General features: G+C 34.5%; 1 protein-coding gene across 1 annotated transcript in view; it reads right to left on the bottom strand.

Moving 5' to 3' along the window:
• The window catches only part of LRP1B (LDL receptor related protein 1B), a gene marked incomplete at its 3' end in the record, with an annotated part of 2330707 nt that overhangs the window by 2263529 nt on the left and 42706 nt on the right, over positions 1-24472 (bottom strand). The window contains exon 2 of the mRNA XM_081243013.1: positions 1466-1617. The remainder of the gene's footprint in view (positions 1-1465; positions 1618-24472) is intronic.

The raw sequence follows: 24472 nt of genomic DNA, 5'->3' as shown, positions 1-24472 counted from the left end.
ATAATGGTTGGTTTTAGTGTTATGGAATATGGCTGTTGTTGTTTCTTTGTTTATTTTGGAGGTTGAAGTTTATTATGTAATATGTGCTTAATACTTTTCAAAACATAAAATAACTTCATAAAATGAAATGAAACAGATGTGAATATATAGCATTAAATAAACAGAGAAAACAATGTTGAAACCTTTAAATGTACAAGGGCCTCCAAAGGATTAGGTAAATTTATAAACAATTGACTGATCAGAAACTGTAAAAGCATACATGCCACCAATACAGGCTGATGTTAAAATATAAAATCACAGTTTGAACATCTCCTAGAAATTATTTTGCTTCTCATTGCAAAGCTTTCAATATTAAGACTGTCATTGTTTGGGGTCAAAATACTTAATCCCTACTTCAAATAACCTTCCAAGCAGAGCTTGTCTTGCTTATCCTCATTCCTTTGCTTCTAGGAAAATATTGTCTTTAAACTGTTGTATAATATTCTATTTTTCAGTGATTATAATTAAATTTTAAATGAACATGAGAACATGGCTCATGCTCAAAACTGATCATTCTATTATCTTGTAAGTGTAGTTGCTGAATAAAATTCTCAATATTTCTATATGCATTCATTTACTCAGAGAGGCAGGCAGGCAGGCAAAGTACTAATATTTTGCATTTTAAAAAAATTTTAATATTGAAATGTTTTAAGCATATAGTCAGAAACAATATTGTGATAGATACCCATATTCCCACCATCCAGATTTAACAACTGTTAACATTTTGCTGTAGTTGCTTCAAATCTTATTTTAAAGAAATAAAACATTTCATAAACAGTTAAAGCTTTCCACTCTATTGTATGCACCCATTTTCCTCTTTATCTAAAGGTAGTAAGTATCCTCAAATTGTAGTATATTTTTGCTGCATATGGTATCAAATGTCTACTATTTTGTATTCATAAATAATAAATAATATTGTTCAATATTTAAAATTTGCATACATGGCATCTATTCTTCTTAACTTATTTTACTGCACAGTAGGTTTTGAGTATTATTCCACTGCATCTAACTAATTTATTTTAATTGCTAGTTAATTTATTTATCCATTCTCATATTGATAAGCATTTAGAATTTTTTCCAAGATAAACAATACTGCAAAAGCATCATGCCATGAGCATCCTTATGTACATATAGTAAGAGTTCCACTAAGGTAGACACATTTTTAAAAGAAATTCTGAATCATACAACATGACTGTCATCAATTTTACTAGATATAACTCAATAAAAATCCATAACAATTTTGTCAATACACATTCCCTCCAGCCATGTATATTTTTTCATATCCTCATATCCTTGTTGAGATTTTGATCAGACTTGCAGTAAACTCATAAATTCATTTGGAGATAATGAATATATTTCTATGATTTCTGTGTACATTTATATATATAAAATCATATTTATACATACTAATTATGGAACACAGTACCTGTTGGGAGAGACAGTTCTTCTTCTGCATTTTGTGTTCCTCCTAAAAATCTTGCTGAGTGTGACTGCTCTCTAGTGGACTGGAACAGGACACATCTCAGAGTTGTTTATGTAGCTGGTAAGTTTGAGAAATGAGATAATGCTTCCCCTCAACTGAAAAACAAAAACAAACAAAAAGAGGCTTGCTTACTACTTGCTATGAAAGCAGTGGATTCCCCAAACTCACCTATAATCCAGCCCACTGCATGTGCAAGCATCAACATGGTCCCATCAAATAACCCTGTTGTCTTGGGGGATCGCAGACAAGAGGACTAAAGCAAATATGGCAATATGAATGCTGCTTCCTTAGTGGTGAGTACTAATGTTTCTTTTTTCTAGCTCAGGAGTCTTGTGTCTTCTGCCAGAATCTATGAAACACTAACAGGTTAATTTCTCAGCTTTGAAGTATGGTAAAATTAAATCTTAGAGCTAACAGTGTACATTTTATTTACTGAAGGCTTTATTTGTAACCCATAATACAGATTTACAATTTTTGGTATAAAGGGCTTATGCATCTTCTGTCAGAAGAAAGGAAGGAAGCAAAGGAAGGAGGGACGGAGGGAAGGAAGAAAAGTGTAACACTGCATTGGTTAAATAAAACACATTTTTCAATCAAATTTGGGATTATGGTCTGCTAAATTGCTACCACTGTGCTAAGCTGTCCAACCTATGTGCCACATGTACTTTGTACAAGTATATATTACTCCCCACAGCCTATTTTACTAGTTATTTGGTTGTATTTGTTTGCCTTACTGTTCCTCAGGAGTAGATACTCTGTATTAATCTTGTCATAATTTATATATTTGGTATATGATGTGCATATGTTATCTTTCATTCACTCACTTAAGATTATCATGTGCCCCCTTTAAATTGTGAAGTTTTCCAAAAGACACAGATCATATATTTTCCTTCCTTTCTAACTCACCAGTTGGTATAATATAGAATGCTCTATGTGTACTCATAAAATACATGCAACTGACAGACGACTGATTATCCTAGTTGGAAGCATATTTTAAGATGTTCACAGCAGTTACTCTCACTATTTAAGATGATTACAATCATAATAATCACTTTCATTTGTATAATGCTTTCTATTTTCCAAAACCCTTTTCATATACATTATTTAATGTGAAACTCATAACAAGCCTGGACTTACAATAATCAACATAAATAGTATCCACTTGGCAAGATAAATTGATTATATTTACTTATACAGATAAGATTAAAATAAGCTAACATTATGAAAAACTAAAAAAGCAAAGAACACATTTGCTTGTTATTTTACCTATGGTGAGCATTAATCCAAATCATTTATGTTGACTTTGACCAAGCTACATCTGTTTGTAAAAGTGATTTGATCTGCTTTACAAAGCAAGCTGCCCCTGGGGTATTAATAGACTGAGAAGAAGAGGGTAAATTATTTTTTCCTTTCATATTTTGAATTAGATAGCATTGCTTAGCCAAAATGTCTCAAGGCTGTGATATTACCATTCTCAATTTAATTTATAAATGTGTTCATAAGTCTTTTTTTCCTCCTTCCTAACCCATTTGTAATATTGCTTACTGCACTCCAGGTCTAAAATGTTTCTATGCTCAATCATGTTAAAGTGTAAAATTGTCTCTCAATTTGAAGATCCCTAAGATGGACTGAGTTCTTTTTATTCTAATGTTCAACAGAGATCCTCATTTCTCAATGTATGTTTCCCATGTGTCACATTACTATGTGGAAAGGAGGTCACAGGCAGAACAGTATTGACTTTTAAGGTCTCGTTTTCAAAAACGCTGTTGCAGTGAAACAGCATGTTCTCAAAGCAATGATATCTAAAAGGTCATTGTAGGGACAACCACAACCACATAATAATGATGGCAAAAGTTCAAGAAATCTTTGAAGTGGTAGAAAAACTGTTTTCAACTAAATAGTGTACTATTATAAAACCTGGAGAATATATGTATGTATGCATCGTAACCTTCAAATAGCCCAATCTGCTTAAAGATAATACTGTAATTGATACAACTATGATGACTATTAAGATTTTAATGTAGAGACTATGTTTTCAGCAATATAAGTGAGGCTATTGAACAATACAGGCAGATCAATTAATGAGGATCTGTCTAAATAGAAAGGTGTTGCAACCAGGGATAAACTTTGACATACACAATTTTAAATTACAGGTGAAAGAAATGTTAAAAGATATGAAGGAACAAGGGGAAAATGGGAAGGAAGGGAGGGAAGGAGGTAAAAGGAAGGAGTAGAAAACCCTAACTGGTATATATTTTATCAAAATACCAATCAAAGCAATATATGTTATCTAAAATATGTTTACTTTGGCAAAAAGTAAAATTTTATAACTTTACTAGTTGGCTTCTACTTTTTTTAAACAAAAAATCAGCTTTATAGAGGTATAATTTACATACAATAAAATCTACCAGTTTAGTATATAATTCAATGAAAGCATACATGTACATATTTGGGCATCCACCACCTTTCCCAGGATGTAGAACACTTCCAGAAGGTTCCCCCGTGCCTCTTTGCAATCAATCATCCCTTGCACATCTACAGATGACAACCAATCTGCTGCCTGTTGCAACAGTTTCGATTTTCAGGTTTTAGAAACCCACACCAGTGGAGCCACATGCCATATGGATATTTTTGGGTCTTCCTTCTTTTGCTCAGCATGGTAGTAATGAGTTTCAGGAGACAGTGTGTATCTATATTCTGTTCCTTTTACTGTAATCATACACTAGATTGTTTACCATTCATGAGTTGATGAGCAGTGAGCTATTCCAGTTCCTGCTGCTAAGAACTTTCTTTGAGTCTTTTTTTGGGTATAGGTTACCCTTTCCCTTAGGTAAATAACGGGGAATGGAATGACTTCTTTGTATATTAACAGTGTATTAAATTTATAACAAATCACCTAGTTATTCCAAAGTAGTTGTACAATTTTACATGGCCCCCATCAAAGTGTGAGAATGCCAGATCTGTATCCTTGCCAGTATTAGGTAATGCCCATCTTTATTTTTCATTAAGGTATATTTGATTTACAGTATTATATTAGTTTTAGGTATACAACAAAGTGATTCAAAATTTTTAAAGGTTATACTCTATTTATAGTTATTATAAAATATTGGCTATATTCCCTGTGCTGTACAATACATACAATAAATGTAGCTTGCTCCTTTTATACTTAGTAGTTTGTACCTCTTAGTACACTACCCTTATCTTGCCCCTCTCTGCTTTCCTCTCCCTTTTGGTAACCACTAGTTTATCTTCTATACCTGTGACTCTGTATTTGCTTTGTTATATTCATTCATTTGTTTTATTTTTTAGATTCCCTATATAAGTTATAACATCCACTCTTTTTCTGTCTTCCATTCCAGGTACGAGACAATTCTTGGCTAGTGCTTTCGGTTGGAAGTTCTAGGATTTAGACTGCAGAGAAATACATGGTGTTAGCAAGTTCTTTTTACTGTAGATATAAAGATATGCTCTGCAATCAGCTTTATCAGTATTAAAGCTGACATGCTGAATTCTATTTGCCTCCTAGAAATTGCTACTTAAATAGTTCTAAATTCAGAACAGAAAAAAAAAGAGTGTATTAGTGTTCTAAAACCATAGCAACTTGGTCTTTGTCTACGACCTTGAGAAATACACAGACTGGCAATTGGCGACCAAAATAACAAATAAACATCAAAGTTTATGGTAGGCGACAGTCAGCTCTACCCACCACCAGTCCCTCCCATCAGGAAACTTACACAAGCCTCTTAGATAGCCTCATCCACCAGAGGGCAGACAGCAGAAGCAAGAAGAACTACAATCCTGCAGCCTATGGAACAAAAACCACATTCACAGGAACACAGAAAAGATGAAAAGGCAGAGGGCTATGTACCACATGAAGGAACAAGATAAAACCCCAGAAAGACAATTAAATGAAGGGGAGATAGGCAACCTTCTAGAAAAAGAATTCAGAATAATGATAGTGAAGATGATCCAGGACCTAGGAAAAAGAATGGAGGCAAAGATCGAGAAGATGCAAGAAATTTTTAACAAAGGCCTAGAAGAATTGTTTTTGCCTAGGACAAGACTCTAGCAACTGGAGAGTGACTTGCATTTCTAAAATTTATGACAGGTGTTTGTACTGTGAATCTAGCTTATGCAATTACTAAAAAATTAAAGAACGTCTGTGAAATTTGGGTTAGATTAATTCAAATTTTGAAAGTACTGAAGAAACTGCACCTAGTCTGTGCATCTGTGTTGCAAAACCTCTGATAAGTTCTTATGTGCAAGGTAGCTGGGAACAATCTGAGATGTGGATTAGAATAAAGAATACAGTTTGCGACATGGAGTTAATTATATTAATGCCATTTTATGACCTATTTTAGAACTTTCTTGTGATAAAAGGTAAACTGAACACTAGTGTCCCCAGAAAAATACGCCCCCAAAAAGAGCAGTACTAGATATCATGGAGAAACCTGCTGAACTGCTGATTTCTCTTGCTATGGGACCAGTCATGTTTTTGATTGACTAAAAATTTAATTGTCTCTAATAAGAGACAGGAAACTACAAAGTATTAGATAGGGGTACAGAGCAGGTAACATTCATTATTCCTCCTGCACATACAGAGGACAGCAAAATTTTACTCCACTGCCCAACTGGAAAAAAGTAATGGAAGAAATATTTCCAGCTGCACCATGTTCTCACTCATTCCCCACCTGGGAGGAATGGCCTATCTGACGAATGACTGTGGCAGAAGAAACTTCCTTTGTATCCTGATCTCTTTCCACATTTGCCTTCCTGTGAAGAGGTTGCATTTTGCCTGTTCCTTTGGGGCAGGATATGGTTGTCCAGCTGGGTCAATAACTGGGTAAGTGAATCTGCTGAATTTAGGAGAGTTAGCCCACTTTCCCTGTTGATTCAAAACCATGTTCTTCAATCAACTTTATTAGCAGTAACTATAAATATAAGCTTGATCTCCAAATGTTTGATCCATATCTACATTTCAATTGGTTGTGAACTCAGGAGGGCAAGAGTGGAGGCACTATTTCTACTCAGGATGAAATATGGCGGTTTTGGTACTGTATGTCAATCAATTGGGCTTACTAGCTTTCTTGTACCTTAAAAGTCCCATTGTTTCCAGGTCAGCCCTGCATCTATTCTTTAATTTTGCCAGGATCATTTTTCAATGACAGACAGTAGTCAGTGTAAAACCTGATACCTCCTGCCCAGAAATATTAAAACTATACATGAGTGGTAATGGGGAAAAAAAGAGGCAAGTTTCTAATATAGAGGAATCTATAAGTAATATTTTTAAATGTTAGCAATAGAAGTAACTGATTTTTGTTCAAATTATGAAATATCAAACAATTATTGATTTCCAAGAGGTAATATTTATCTCCCTAAATTCATCTTACCCCAAAATAATTAGCAGTAGGGGATATTTTTGACAAATTAAAGACTGATTTAAATAAAAAACTACTATTTTACAAGTTCACCTAGTCTTTCAAAAAGACAATGATCACATCTATTATTCTTTGTTAGAATTTTTTTTGAAAATACAAACAAAGTAAAATAAATCACATAGTATTTGCAATCATTAAATGATTAAGTGGAATTTTTTTCCTATTGAATATGTGTACAATTATTTGAAGCTAATGACTTTTAATCTTATTAATAATTATCTTCCTGTTTTCTTCTTTCACATTTTGCTCTCTGGTCAAGAGATATAGTACTTTTTAACATATATTTGGATAATCCATTGTATCAGGATGATTTTGGCTACAAGGAAAAGACTAACTCTATGAAAAGGAGCTTAAAAAAGTAAGAACACATGATCTCATGTAACAAAAAATATGAAGGTTGGGTGGTTCCCCCAATAGATCTCTCAACAATATCAGCAAGTCCCAGGTTCCTTCCATGTCTCTGCCTAGGCTTTTGCAGTAATTAGCTTATCTTCTTAAGCTAACTCCCCTCTTGATCCAAAGGTAGCCACTATTTCCAGGTATCACACAAAGGTGGAAGACACTACCGAGATCCAGAAATGTGTCTTTCTTCCCATGACCTCTTCTCATTACTATTAGACAGAATTGGATCCCATGTACTTTTCTAAGCCAATAGAAACAAATGAATTATTTGGGAGAGATATTTAAATATTTAACAACCAGTGTAGCTTGGTCACGTACCAATTAGAACAGGACATTACTAATTAGAATGGAAAATGTTCATCAAACAGTATGTGTGAATATTCAGGTTTCTACTGTCTATCTGTGTAGCACTAGGAATTACTATTATTGGCTTAGACTAGTGGTTCTTAAATTGTATTCTCTTCAGCACCTTTTTGGGAGCTAGTTAAAAATGGAAGTTCTCAGGCCCCACTTTTGATGAACTGAATTAGGAAACACTGAGGGTAGGACCCAGAAATCTGTATCTTAGCAAGTCCCCCTGGTGAATCCAATGCATGCTAAAGTTTGAAAATAACGGGTTTAGCCCAATCATCATCCCTAATCTGAAACACACAGTCAACACATACATACCTGAATTAGATATTTAATATAGCCAAGTATTATAAAGCTAGAACTAATGTTCCAATAAAAAGGAAGAAACAGAGGGAACAGATAATGGATAGGAAACCAACAGTGTTTCTGCCATATTTACTCTATCCTTTTAATCTTAAAATAATTCTCTCTCTCTCTCTCTCTCTCTCTCTCTCTCTCTCTCTCTCCCCTTAACATACTATAATCTACATTGTATCATGCATTTAAAAATCCAGAAGAGTTGTAGACAGTGGTCAGGTAAATTAAAGTATAAAACTGATGCTACGTTATGGTTAATTATATTTTATTTGCTTTAAAAAAAACTTGTAGTGAAAACACTCATTACTATGGTTCTTTTTCTTGTGATTATTATGATAAGCTATAATATGCTAGAGATAATTTCAAACACAAGTGAGTTAATAAATTATCTAATTATACAAATAATTACTGAGCACCTATTACATTCCTGGCTCCATGGTGTATACTGATTATCTTGTATTTCTACTTAAACCAATTTAAAAGATGTTTTCCCTGTATATTAGTAGGAGAGAAGTCTTATGGTGAGGGAGTCTCTTAGGTCCAAAATTATTTGATTCTTAGGTCTCAAGGCTTCTTCTCTGAAGAGAGTCATTGCCTCGTCATTGATTTGTTATGGAGTAAAACAACATTGATAGTCTAGGTATAGAATGATTCAATGTTGAACACATATACAGATAACAAATAATATTTTACTAATCTGTAATCCCTTCTGTGGTTTCTGTCCCCTTTTATGAACTCTGTGGAGGGAATCACTTATGACAAAATGCTTTACGGGTAAAAAAACATTTTCAGAAGTTCAGATTTGCACTTCATTGACACTTTCCCTACAGAGATAGGAGGATCACAGTTATTTTCTTTAAAAGAGATGTAAGTTAAAGAAAAAAGGCAAACTTTAAAGCTTTCAGGACATCAAATAGAATAATCAGATATTTTATAAAATATATATCTTGATATGTCAGCCAATATGTGTTTTCAACAGAAGAAAAAAGTTGTAAAAACCCTCAAACAACAATGATTTTTGTGCACGTAAACATAAATGTTAGCTTTGGGCTTATTTTAATTCTACTGAAATATTTAAACTATTTTTTTATATTGCTTCTTATTTTCTAACCCTTCTGACAAATAGACTTTACACAAAAAGTGAGACATTTGCAAGCTGATGAATCATTATCAATTCATGAGGTATGAATATGCAGTGAAATTTTTCAACTAAAAGATATTAATAACTTGCAATTTTGCAATGATTTATTATATTTCTTGCACCCAGCAGGTAACAGTGCTTTGAACATTTTAGATTCATTATATATTATAGAAACTTACCGAAATAAACCCAAAAATTCTGTATATTGGGTTAAAATATCATATTTACTTATACATTTCCCCCTCATGTAGTCTTATTTCCACAATCAATTTTTTTAAATAAATAAATTTATTTATTTATTTATTTATTTATTTATTTATTTATTTATTTATTTATTTATTTATTTATGGCTGTGTTGGGTCTTCATTGCCGTGCACAGGCTTTCTCTAGTTGCGGCGAGCGGGGGCTACTCTTTCATTGCAGTGTGCAGGCTTCTCGTTGCAGTGGCTTCTCACTTTGTAGAGCATGGGCTCTAGGCGTGCGGGCATCAGTAGTTGTGGCACGCGGGCTCAGCAGTTGTGGCTCACAGGCTCTAGAGCACAGGCTCAGTAGTGGTGGCGCATGGGCTTAGTTACTCTGCGGCATGTGGGATCTTCCCAGACCAGGGTTTGAACCCATGTCCCCTGCATTGGCAGGTGGATTCTTAACCACTACACCACCAGGGAAGCCCCCCACATTCAATTTTAAGAATTATGTTTTGACTCAATTTTATGTTTTTCTCTTAAATTTATCTAATATAAAAATGTAAGAGTCTTTCTGAATTTTTAGCCAGCACATGTGAATAATACACAATTATTCTGTGTATAAGAAATCAGACCTGTAGAGTTAACAGTGGACTCTACACTCTCCAACCAAATTTTAGAGACTACACTTGAGTGAAAACTTTGCTCCTAACTATAGAGGCTAAATACATCAAGGCTGCTCGCCAGATACAGCAATTCCGCTAAATCTGAAAGGATGCATTCTTATCTTATATAGTGTTGAAAAAAGGGGAAAAAAATCTGAGATTAAAGTTGTAAACATATTGATTGGAAGACACATCCTGATTTTGGAGACTTTTCAATACGTAAATAAGTGGGTCTTAGACTGAAAAAATAAACTATGTCATAGATGTTTTCCTTCCTCTTGGCATTATTTCCAGAAGTGAGAGAGGCTTATACAAATTAAGAGTCCACTGCTACTAGAAAGTGCATTATATCTTTTGAAAACTTTTTATTAGAACAAATATCAAACTTTACAATTCAGATTTCTCAGTTTAATTCATTACTTTACTTCAGTTAAAACTAATACTAACTACTAAAAAGAGTTATCTTAATGTTCAGATCTGAAAATATCACAATAGTTTATCCACAATTGGAATCTGGGACTAAGACACAGGTCTAAATAAAGAAGAACTTGATTAATGCTTATCAATCGCTCTCCACTGCTTACAGAAGAAAGTGCAAATCCTCAGCATGACCCACAGGCAGGCTGGAGCCAAGCCTCTACCTCCCCTATAGCATCTCACTTAGGTCTTCCCTTTAAACCCTATATCACCTCCATACACAATGCAGTAAAGTTCAATGTCCTCAAGCTGATTCCTACTTCTGTGGTTTCACAGATGCTCTTCCCATTGTAGACTCCAGGGAATATTCCTCCTCATCTTTCAAGCTCTTCTCAAAGTGGTTCTTCTTCTCTGAAGACTTTTCTAACCTACTTATTAAAAAGCTTGCATTTAGTCACCATTGTTTCTAGCACCTATTTTACAGGATCGTAGTGTGTTAGTGTGCGTGTGTGTATGTGTGTATGTGTACATTTCTTAAGGAGAAGGATCATATCCTTTATCTGTTTCCAAAACAATCACAATGCTATGCACATAACTGTCACTCAATAAAACCTTGTTGAATCAATAATTATTTAATTAAATGGAATCTACGGAAACATTTATACTTTGGTCAAACATATTAAAGTTCCTTATTAGAATTTTTTTTTTTTCATTTTTCATTGTCTTGATTGTGAAAATGATGAAACAAGAGCTTTCTTTTATTTCTATACAGGAAGGGACACTGGTGATCGTTTTCTATAGGAAGAGTGAGATCCTTGCTTAGGACTTCATTTTTGAAAGGAAAGTTAACATATTTTGTTCCTGAATTTTCTATTTTTATTTAGATAGCATATATGGGATGGTAAAGAAATAATTTGTTTTTAGCAGGATTTTTAAGAGAAGGGACAGAAAGCTCTAAGAAATGTCTTAACAAATATTCTTTCTTTAAGACCTCAATTAGAAAAGCTTCCCAAGATTTCTGAGTGAATATGAATTAGAATTAGAATTTTATTTTCTCCCTCCTTTTTTAATAGAAACGCAGATAACACAGGAAGTCAGGTAGGACCCTCCATTTAATACAAAGGTCACCCATTCACACTTGCTATAACTACTAACAGATTTGGCTTGATTACTTTCCAACGGTGATTATATTTCTTTAACTAGCACTCTTGACAAAATATACATCTTCAGCCACTGTATATAAACCACCACCAAGGGCCTCCCTGGTGGCGCAGTGGTTGAGAGTCCGCCTGCCGACGCAGGGGACATGGGTTCGTGCCCCGGTCTGGGAAGATCCCACATGCCGCGGAGCGGCTGGGCCCATGAGCCATGGCCGCTGAGCCTGTGCATCCAGAGCCTGTGCTCCGCAAGGGAGAGAGGCCACAACAGTGAAAGGCCTGTGTAACGTAAAAAAAAAACCAAAAAAACACCAACAATTTATCCATACCAACTCTCTCCTTACACTCTTTTCTTCCCATAGAAAATAAGAAAATAAGATTTTGAAAATACTTTTACTTCCTCACATCCCTACAAAGAGAGGAAACTATGTGAAGTACTTTCCTTCCTCTTCCACTCCATCCCCATTCAGTGGGTTTTGCTGTAATTGTTTAGTACTTTTACTTCCTTTACAGCAGTTTGTATCTTCTTTAAGAAACTATAACTAGGACTGATTATATATAATTAGTTACCACCCTTACCCACCACTCACTAGTATATTGTTTCTCCTCTTCCTTGCACTGAGATCACTGATCTGATTTATTTGTTTGCTAAGAAATTTTGCTTGAATATTAAATATGAGGCTAATATAGTTTTTGAAATCTTATATATTCTCCAATATTTCATTGCCAAGTGAAAGCTATCTTACCTGAGAAGAAGATTCTTGGATTTGTCTGTTTCTTTCAAGAATCAATACTATATTCTCTTGTAATATCTGGTGTCACTGATGAAAAATTATAGGGTTTTTTTTGTATATAACTTCAGCCTTCTATATGGCAGACAAGAGGATTTTTCTTTAACCTTGAGAGTTCAGGATTTTTGCCAGGATATACCCAGGTCTGTGTTCCACCAATCCTGCCTGGAATTCACTGAACAATTTTAATTTGCAGACTCAAATGTTTCCTCACACTAGGGAAATTTTCTTCTTTATTTGTTTAATTACTGTCTCTCCTCCATCTGTTCTTTTTTCTCTTTCTGAAACCTCTATTATTCATATGTTATGTCTTCTATATCTATTCTTCTTGCCTCTTTTCTTCCACTTCATGATTTTTGTTTCTTTATATTTTTGCTCTGTGGTTTTTTTTTTTTTTTGCTGCACGTGGGCCTCTCACTGTTGTGGCCTCTCCCGTTGCAGAGCACAGGCTCCAGATGCGCTGGCTCAGCGGCCATGGCTCATGGGCCCAGTCACTTCGTGGCATGTGGGATATTCCCGGACCGGGGCACGAACCTGCATCCCCTGCATCGGCAGGCAGACTCTCAACCACTCGGACACCAGGGAAGCCCCTTGCTCTGTGTTTTGAGATGTTCTTCTACTTGATTTCCCAGACCACTAATTCAAATCTCAACCAACAGTGATAATCTTTCCTTTTTATTCATTCTCTGAATTTTTGGTTGAAAGCATGCCCTTTTACTTCTAGTAAGTTATTATCTGTTCTGTGTTGACTTTTCAGTCATAGATAGGTAGATAAATCATACACAGATAGAAATATAAATATAGATATAAATGTATGACACTGGAAGCATAATGTGCATTTATTATCTGGATCTTGCCATAGTGCCGTATATGCTTTTAAAATATCCCTTTAATAGTTGCCTTGTAGTTTACTGTTTGGCTACATCAAGTTTAACTAAACATTTAGTAAACATTACTGAAATTTTGGGGTATTATAAGTGTTGTGGGGTTTTAAATATTGCTGTGGTATTCTTCCTAAGCATGCATATTTTAAAAGTCAGTATACATGTGTGTTAAGATCGATGGGTTGGGTGAGATTATGAGCGTTTTTTTTTAATTTGCTTCATTGTCTACCTTATGAAAAATTTCTAAATTAAATGCATATTACTTTTAACAATAGAAAAAATATTTAAAAGTTAATTGAAAAACTTAAAGAAAACAAGTCTGTTTACAGTACAAATTTAACTATTTCAGTGTTTCCATATTTCTCAGCTCACTTTCTGACCATCCATTCCTTCCTCTTCTTTGATTACTTCAATTATAATTGTATTATTTGTATATAATTACATAATATCTTTAGAATAATGAAAATTTCTTCAAGAGAAGAAGTGTTTTATTCATTTACACTCATCTCACAATGTTAAAACAAGCCATTGAAAAATGCTGATAAACAAAATATGAAAAATTAATAGATAAAAGGCATTTATTTAAGTTCCATTGCTAATATTGTGTTCAATTTCCATGCAAACTTTTGTCACTGAACATAGATGAAATTCAATGCTTACACACTTCTTTTAGCTGAATGGACTAGGAAAATACATTCATATATTCATTCTTTTTTTTCCATTCATCATTTATTCATTCCTTCATCTAACGTTTATTTTGTGTTTTGTTCCAGATCCTCAGCTTAGGGCTAAGTATTCTCCTCCGTTCTTTTAAAATGAGAAATGGCTTTCTTCCTCTCCCTTCTACATCTCACTTGCCTGGTTTAAAAGGCAATAATATTATTGATAGCTTCTGCATCCGCATCTCATTCTTCTCATTTAATCCATCTTTCAGTTAGGAAATCTCCCACCTCTCTTGTTGAGATACCATTTTATCATCTATTGCATATGCTGTTACAACTATTTTGTTTATCAAAGAAAGGATTCTTTAAACTGCTACATATGATGCTTGGTCTTTATTAAGTTAGAGGAAAAAAAAAAAAAACCAAACACAATCTTATTGTTTATTCATTCCTGCCTTCACCAAACCTCTAAAAAAAGATTGATGCTTTGGGGTAATAGTAACTGTTAATGAAGTTAGCATGAAGTTTTGAAAAAACATCTTTAGCATTAGAGTTAGAGATTCTATTCAATTTGGATGGACTGCATAGGTGTACAAAATGGAAAACAGCCTAATTCCTGCCACCAATTGTGAGCTGCAATACTATTCCTGTGTGCAGATGGGCTGTGAAGAGCCTTAAGCATTATAACGGTAATACCAACTAATGAGAAGCAAATGTTGCCATGTGATTATGAGTGAGCAAAACCATACAGATAACTATATTTTAATAATCAAAAGTGTTTTGCCATTTGCAAGAATATTGCTTTGCATTCTACTTTATATACAGACTTCTCCTGATTAAGAAACAATGAATCAGGCCTAGGGACAAAATTCTCCTCTAGACTAGCAAGCCATCAGTTTGAACTATTTGATTTTAGTACTATCATGGATTCTTAAAATTGAAAGCAGAAAAGGTTTACATATGTAATATGAGACAACTAACTAGATAGGAATAAACTCTAATAAAGGCTACTCTGTAAGAGTACATTTTGGAATATCTGCCTTTCTAGGATCGTTTAAAGGGAAACTATGTGTCATTTATCTTAGATGTATTTGAAAAGAAGAAGAAGAACAACAACAAAAAAACCTCATATATAAAACACCAAAATAATTCTGTGAGCAAGACTATATTCTTACAATAGAATATCAACCATGCAGTTAACTTGAGTCAATTTCATGGAAATCTGCTAATTCTATGCAGTGTGATTATGTCTCACTAAGGAATAAGTGAAATTCTTAGCAAAACTCTAGAATCATTTCTTTCTAATGACTCAGCTTAGATTATCTCCTTGATTAGTTCAACATCTCATATTCTCCTAGAACCAGTGGGTTCTCTGTTGGAATGGTAGGCTGTACATTATATCAGTGCATTACACTAAGTGAAAATAATTTCCAGACTCTGGGTTTGCAGCTGTTCAGATTCAGATTCTAAATAACTCCAGTTAGATATAATAACTCCAGTTAGATATAACAAAGTCCCTTGCTTTCTGTTCACTCTGCAGAATGTTAACCACCTTTAAAACTTTGGAACTGTCTCTGTGCATCATTTCAGTCCTCAGGTGTGTCTCTATGGGCAGGTACTGAATTACCTCTATGTTCCACTCATACCTGCAGAAGAGGAAAAGATCTGAAGCCCCTTGCTTTGTGATTCAGACTAAAAAGTTTTCCAAATTAAATAGAAGTTATTACCATATTAATATAAGCGTAACTCTATTAAATTATCTTCCTTTAACTTTGAAATTTACTTCCCCCCACCCCCGGCCCCCTATCTTACATCCCTGGCTGCGTGTCTCGGTTAAAGTTCTTTGGTTTGCAAGTAACAGAAAACTACTTAAGTTAGCTTAAAAAAAAATGTGTGATAAAACTAAAGCTGTAGCTCATGGACCTCAGGTGAAGGTCACCTTGGAGGGGAGAGAACTAAAAATATATCAGAAATTAAGGCAATTCCTCTGCAGTCCCTCTGGTCCTTCTCATTCATTTTATCCCCCTCTTTCTCTCCTTCCTCCCTGTAGAAGGGTAACTGAGAACATGGGAAGAGACGTGACCCAAGAATCGGTTCACCTAGCAAGCTGGGTGCGTGAGAATGTTTCAGGACTGCAAGCAGTACTGATTGCTCTGGGCACGGATCCACGCATCTCCTTGGTATAATTGGGAACATAAGAAAATAAGGAGGTGCATTGCTTAGATGATCAAGGATGACACAGCCTGTGCTAAAAAGAACCTTTTTGTATTAGATAAAGCTTAAATAAATACGCCATAGTGGACTGAGGGCTTTGCTGTTTTGCCTGAGTGAGCAACAGCCCTCTACCACTGTGCTTTAATGCATACATCTCGTGTGTTGGACTCATTTTCGTCCCTGACTGAACAACTGCAACACTCTCTCACTGTTTAGGATCACAGAGTCTTTCAAATCTGATTCATTCTGAGTATCTTAAATTCCACTGTCTCTACCTGAAGTCTTTTCCTGCTCCTCTTTCATATGGGGAAAATGTTTACCCAGCACGTTTGTAGTTTGCAAGTTTCTGTTTAGAAAAGACCCCAAATTGACTAGTATCTTTGAATTCTTAATCCAAAATTCCTGTTCCATCCAGGTATCTAAACCAACTGCAAGTAGCTACGTCCAGGAAAATGAAGTCACGCTGAACAGTCACAGCTGCCAGGACCCCCACTGGGAGCATGGCAGACAATCTAAAAGATCTCTATTACACTATCTAAAAACAAATAAACAAAAAATGTTTTTTTCCACAATGTATCCAAAATAAACACTCCTAGGTCATGAAGAAAAAAAGAAGAAATAGAAATAGTTTTTAGAACTACTATAGTCAAAAAGTATATCAATGCAAGTCATTTTTCACACATTGAGTTTATACAAAGAGGATAGGTTTGTAGCTTCTTCAGAAAAATTCATAATTAAGCAGTCTAATGAAATAGAGGGCTAACATGTAAAGATTAAGGATCTCATTGTTCCCATAAAGAAATAGATGCAGAAATAGTGCAGGAAAAACAGACAATAGCTTCTTCCTTTTAAAAGTTCTTACAATCTATGTAGAGTGTGACACATTTGATATATCCAGAGAATCATATCAGCCAGTTTAAAGTCAAGTGTCAAGTAGCATGATATGAATTATTAGGGCTACTAGAAATCAGAGAAATCAGTTATTGATGGAGGTGGTAAGAGTGAAAAAAGTTTCATGGTGAAGACTAGACTTTATCTTGGCCTTTTGTTTAAGTGTAGGATTGGCAATACAAGAAGGGCGGAGGGGTGGGGATAAGGGTGGGAATGAGAATTGTTTGGAAAATGACTAAAAGATAATGTCATTGTCAGAGAAAGTGTTAATAGAGCAAGGCTGTTGTCAGATATACTGATTACACAAGCAGATGTTTAACTTGTTTCCTCCCTAAAACGATCAGAAAAAAAAAAAAACATTTTTTCTTATCAGATTAATGTGACAACTAGTTTTTGACAACAAAGTGTCAAAATGTCATACATAAAATGTTACCAATATTATTTCAGTAATTACCGACAGACGTCTGAGAATGGCTACATACTTTCACAATTTTCAGAACGGGAAAGTGATATATTAAAGTAATTAAGATAAATTTTGTTTGTTATTATAATTCCCAGAAAAACTGTAGATGAATTTACTTATCAAACACAGTTGGTAAAGCACTTAGAAAAGAATGTAGTTCTCATGGAACAAATCAAGTTAACCTCGTGTTTAATAAGATTACTGGATAGAAAGACAAGAAAAGTGCCATGATATAATACAACTTGATCACAGCATAACGTCCTTCAGATGAGTCTATCAGTCTTAGTTGTAAACAGAATCAAATTCTGGCTGATTAAGAAATAAAAACAAAGACATACTATAAAGGTTATCCTAAAAAGAGCTGATTAAGACAAAACCAATTTTTCCAAAAGGCTAAAGCATAAATCACAATTTGGGAGGAATGGAGAATCAGACTTGAAGATCAGGTGCCAGGCATCTAGTCCAAAGCTACAGCACAGATCTAGTCTTCCGAGGAAATCACTCTTGCCAGCAGTACCTATCTGAGACCACTGATCATGTGATAAAGTCCTCAGTATTTTAGTTTAGGAATGCAATATTGTCTAGTGGACATGAAAGAGTTCAGGCTTTCAATCAATCTCCTTTGTAGTTAAATAACCTTGGGAAGCACTGGTTTCCCTGTCTGTATCACACAAATAAAAATAACTCAACTAACATGGTTATTATATAAATATGTCAAACTGCTCTATGTAGTACCTGACACATAATAACTGACAAGGAGTAGCAGTATAGTTGTTAATTTACCCAATTTTGACCAGCAGAGGGGCTGGAGCACAATGACTTTAGCACTAATATGTAGTCCATAGAAAAGAGAATAGTGCGGTTACCCATTGCATTTGTTAGGTGATATAGAACACTGTTCAGTTCAGGGTGTTATTTTTTAGAAAGAATTTTTAAATCTGGAAATTTAATATTTGTTATTTGGAGGAATACCATGTAGAAACAGAATACAACAATCTGTATAGTTCCATAGATGAAAGTGGGAACCAATGAGTTGGAATTACAGGGAGATAAAGTTCAGTTGAACATAACAAAAAACTCCCTAATGATTATGGAAATAAGGCATTCTTTCATATTCAAAGAGGAATATAACGACTTTCTTTGAAGAATTGAGAAACATTGACATCTTCAAGCAAGAGTTAAATGAGCATTTTTGGATATATTATGGAAGTTCCTATATTTTATGGGATTTTAAAAGGCCCTAAGATCATTTCCCATGATGAGTGAATTGGTTTAAGATTATTCACCTACACCTGTTGAAATATATTATACAAGTTAACTTTGAAAAAAATGAGATCAGTGCAGCAAATTGCCAATACCCCATACAATATACTTACATTTTAAAAAGCACTTTGTAACACATCAAATACCCCTTCTCTTACTTAGAAATTTCTATTAATGCTTCAGGAAAAATAATGACAAAATAAAGTTACCCTAAAAATATTTTTGCTTAGGTGGCCAGTTTTGGAGATTTTCTGTTAAGAGGAGTGAAAGACAAATATTTACACAAAGACAATGATCAGTGATTCTTTCAAATGCTTCATAAAAACATGAAATGATATCAGAAATTTAATGAAAATAATTGAGGCTTTCAAAAGTTTGGAACAATTTATAAAAGTTGATATTCATAGTAAATTTTACTATTTTCAAATAGCAGCATAGCTTAAGAAATATAAATAAAGGAATTTTATTTCTTTAAAAATTTTTTTTCCTTATTTCTTTGATTTTAGTGATCTTTTAAAATATGACTTTTTTTCTGCCATATGAAAAATAATTCTGGTTTCATAAAAGTGCTATAAAGACTGGTTTCTAATCAAATGCCAAGGCAAACTATGAGTAGTATAAAATTAGCATCCCACTGATTTTCAAACAAGGTCCCTTTCATGTGGAGAAAGCATACACGATGTTGTTTTAGCGTACAAGAAATAAACATGAAAGTATTATTTTACCAATCTAGTAATCCAGGGGATGTTACCTCTCTACCAAACAGAATCAAAGACTACAGAAGTCCAAGGAACAAGGAAGTTATGCAGTATAGGGGGAAAATCTTAATAAAGTATGGAGTTTTTCTTGAATTCTCTACTCGAAAACCCCGTGGCTTTGAATAATTTGCTTTTTTCTCCATTTTTTTCCTCTGAAAACTGTAGATATATCTTCTGATTACATTATACCACTGTAAAGATGTTGGCATACTGTGAATCACTATGCAAGACAAGAGTATTATTATTTTTTATTATAATTACAGAAATGAAGTCTCAGAGCTACATACTGGTTTAGTGGAGCAATTTTCTGAAAATGCTTTCCATGTAAGGAACTCAAATGCTCAGAATTTTAGACAAACGAAAAATTTAAAGTGAAAAAAAATTTACCAAACTTGCCAAGGTTAAATTCAAAACTAGCATGAACACTTTTCTGATGTTATTTTAGTGCATCAAGTATATATTGAGAAAATGAAAAAATAAGCATAAGCATTAAAATAAGCATCTGGCCTTCATCGGAAATGTCACACTACTGTCATTTCTCTCACCTCTTCTGATCAATAACTATGTACGGGAAATCATAAAAATAAATAGAAGAACAATTTCAATCTTACAACAGTCTTTATATGCATTGTTTCTAGCACATCAACAATGTTAAAGTACGGTACTATTGTGTTCATTTTGGGAAGGAGGAACCAGGTTCACAGTAGCTGCAACTTGCCTCAAGAGAATACAGTCAGTAAGGAAAAGAAATGAGTTTTATTTCAGGCCTCTGTTACTTTAAAATCTAGGTTTGCATTACTCCAAGTTTTTTTTCAAGATTCTATGGTATGTCCGTATCTAGCATATGGATCCTCATCTCATGATAATATAAAAACTGGTATGGAAAAGATAATTTGCTTCTCTGGTCCATTATGCTCCATGTCATTCTATTCCTGAAGGCATCCTTGATCATATTCATCCCTGGACAGAGCTGCCTGTTTTTCACTTTTCTTCTAATTGCCCATCAGAAAGTATAATAGAATGACTAATTCTTATTCTAAGACAACATCTACAGTCCCAAATGTTGAGACACAAAATACTTTAGTTCCAAAGATATGTACTCAACACTAAAAGTGTCTGTGGATGTGCCTGTCAAGACATAAGGAAAATAAATCTGAAAAGTAAAGGAAAATGATCATAGAACACAGTCATGAGAAGACAGACAGATATAAAGAGGATATAGACAGGCTGCCTAAGAGAAAGGCAGTCTTGGTATGTAGACCAAAAAAACAGGTGGAGGAGAAAAAAAATAGGGGCATATAGCAGAAGAGTATTAAAGATTTGCTCTTGTGCTAAAAATGACAGCATAGATTGCCACTCTGCACTGGAGCACAATGACGATTATATGTAAGGATAACTGCTTTGGTGTATATTGTATTATATTCTCCAATCAGAAGAGGAAGTTTTTTCTGAACTTAAAATTGATTATTCTTTCTAACATATAACAACTGAAATAGATTTTGTACATGAGCTATACATCTATCTATTGATCAATCAGTCTATACCTATAACTGATAAGTTTAATTTGATCATAGAATCAAAACAATGTTTGAAATTATTAACAATTGCTTTTGGTTTAAAAGTAAAAAAAAAATTAGTTACTTACAAAGGTCAGATGCATGAGCAGGGTAACATTTTGTTTTGTTTTGTTTAAAAAATATGTACCTCTTTTCTATACTAAACAAATATCACTCAGCTCAAGTTAAGTCAGTTTTCTTTCAGTTATCACATAAGTTACAAAGACAACCAGACACATTTTTCTTTTCTATATCTGGTGTCATCAAGATGCTCCAATTGACTGAATATATTATGTTAGCATCGAATCTTGTTGGCAAGAGCTTTATCTGACAATCTCTACATTCCTTACCCAACCATCTGTTTTTCTTGGTCCTTAGTCATAAGGAAAAAAAAACTCTAATTTTTTGCAACACCAATATCAAGCTAAACTAATAACAGATTCCCACTGACTTCAGAGAATACTCAGCACTTGGATTCTTACCCATGGTGTGTGAAGAAAGATGTGAAAATGATTCAGAGAACGTTAAAAATGAAGCAGCATTGGGCTTCCCTGGTGGCGCAGTGGTTGAGCGTCCATCTGCCGATGCAGGGGACACAGGTTCGTGCCCCAGTCCGGGAAGATCCCACATGCCGCAGAGTGGCTGGGCCCATGAGCCATGGCCACTGAGCCTGCTCGTCCGGAGCCTGTGCTCCTCAACGGGAGAGGCTGCAACAGTGAGAGGCCTGCGTACCGCAAAAAAAAAAAAAAAAAAAATGAAGCAGCATCATCACTGGGGGCAGATACAGATGCCTTCAGTTTTCTACACTCTGGATTACAGTAAACTGAGACCAAACAGTCTCAAGTACTGAAACACATTGCAAAATAAGGTATTTTTCAGAACAGATTAGATGTACAATGATGTCCTCTATTAAATATGTTTTCACATATCATCCAGTTGATTTGACAGTACACACATACTGCAAATCAAGTTTGCCCTTGTAAACCTATCAATTAAAATTATTACTGGCCTATATATCCATGATTTAATTATAATCAACACACTGGCTTTTATTCACACCTAACAGCTTCTTTCTGCTAACTTTTCATAACATTTTCCTTCTCTAAAGATATCATCAATTTGCATATATTCAACATTTATGAGCACAAGCCATACAACAAAAGTAATAATTTCTCATATGGGATTTATAATTATTTTAGGTTCATTCAGTCACCAGCAAGTTAATGAAGACCTTCTATGTCCTCTAGCTGTGCTTAGGCTAAGATATAGTCTTGGTACATAAGCAACTTCCACCTCCTTGAATAGGGATTACATGAGCCTGTATATTTTTCTCTTCAAATGAACTGTAAAGGCCTCAAACATTAGCAGTTGCTGTTTATTCTGTATCTCAATAGTTTGTTTAGAAACTCAGGCACAATCCCTATGCTGATAGTGAAAAGCTTAAACGACCATGGGAATGGCTATATCTGGAAATACCTTCTTTCCGCCATGTTGTGATCTTACTGTGAGTTCTCTCCATATTTGAAGTAATTTGAGGATAGACACCAATTCTATTTATCTTTATTTCCCTCCAGGATTCATCACAGTGCTTGACACAAGTAAGCCTCTAAATGGCTGCTCCTTAATCATCTATACTCTATATTAAATCAGTTTGTGATTCTGTCATATTTCTATGTGCATTACATTATTCTACATAGTAATAGCAGTCTTTTTGTTGTTTTTTCCCTTGAGTAGAGGCATTTGATCAAAAGATCTACAATTACAAACAAATATTTATCTTCCTGACAAAAGAACATGACTATTCCATTCAGACAGCAGCCCTTATAACTGAGAGTTACAATAAAGTTCTGCAAGAATATTCCACATCAGTTCCAGTCAAGGCATTTGTGGATTTATTGGAAACACTCAAAATGGCTCCACTAGTATATGGGATAGTGACAATTGTTAGACTAAGCATTTATGGTTTTCTGCAATCTCAACCACTTTAGAGAACTTAGTAATCATCCAAAGTTACTCCTTATGAATGATTGAAGCTTTCTTTCAGGCATTCAATGCAAACCTCATTGATTCTCTTCATGATTTATTAAGCCAGGGCACTTTTGTGGTTAAGTGACAGAATTCAGATTTCACTGTAATATCTTTTGTGATGGTTTTTCAAAAGCTTTTTGGAAGAATATGAAGATGTATATTGCCTAAATTAAGTGTGTACTTATTCAAACAAATGTGACGTGTTTTAAAACAATTTCAAAACTGCTCATAGTTGATGCTTGCATCAGAAATAGAATTATTTGACTTTAGAGTATGCTTAAAACATTTGTACAAATGTATTGCCTATATGGTATGTATTATTTTAACTAGGGCTTGGTTGGAAAGAGGATGGTCCTGTCAATAATGACCAAGACCTGGGAATCAGGTGGATTAGAGTATTTGAGAAAGACCACAGAAGATAGGCACTTGGACTTCAAGAGGATACCATTTAAGGAGTTTGCTAGGCAACTGGCCTTAGAGGCGTCTGAAAGCCAGCATTGAAGATTCTACCATGAAGAAGAGGAAAAAGAAAGGAAATATATCTCTGGAAGGATGGAGAACAGGAGAACGAAGGATTTTGGCTCAGTAGAACTAGAATATTCCCTAAAGAACTAAGGAAAAACCCAATTGTTTGCTGATACAGCAGAGTAGCAATCATCAGAAATGTATAAAGTAAGCTCCTGGTCATAGCCACTGAAAAGCCCTGCTACTAGGCCTGGTGTATAACATGAAGGTAAGACCAAAAGCCTGGCTGACTTGATCTTAAAGAAAATAAATAATAGCCCAGAGATTTCTTTTTAACCTACCCAAGGGTTTCAAATTCTGTGAAGAGCTCCATTTACATAGGAATTTAAATGACTCCAACATCAAGGGTCAGAGGGCTGCAGAAGCTGAAAGCCTGGCATAATCTGTAGTCACTGCCTTTACTGCTTCCATGAAGATTATGGAAACCTAAGGGCATTTAAAACAGAGGAGAAAGAGACTGTAAGACTGTAGTGGCTGTCTAGAATTTTCTGTGTGAAAGTGTGCAAAAGGAATACACCTTTACTTTGCTGATATGTTTTGCTTTTTTAGAAAAAAAAAACAGTAGAATGAGGAATTTTTTTACCTTTCCAACAAGACAGAATGTTGGCTGGAGGAAAGATTTATACCTGAGGTAGAATAATGATGGAAGAGGTGGAAAATTTTGGTGTTTCCTCTGTTCTTAAGTTATCAAGGGATTTAACTCACTGCCTAGAGAAAGGAGAGAAAGAGGGACAGAGAAAGAGAGAGAGAGACCCTTGTGGGCTTTTCCCTCCCCTTTAAATACATATCATTATTTATCTTGATT

This window comes from Mesoplodon bidens, assembly GCF_964165515.1.
Source record: "Mesoplodon bidens genome assembly, chromosome: 8".
Taxonomy (NCBI): Eukaryota; Metazoa; Chordata; class Mammalia; order Artiodactyla; family Ziphiidae; genus Mesoplodon; species Mesoplodon bidens.
Note: the sequence above shows the minus strand (reverse complement) of the source record. Positions and strands in the feature narration are given on the sequence as shown.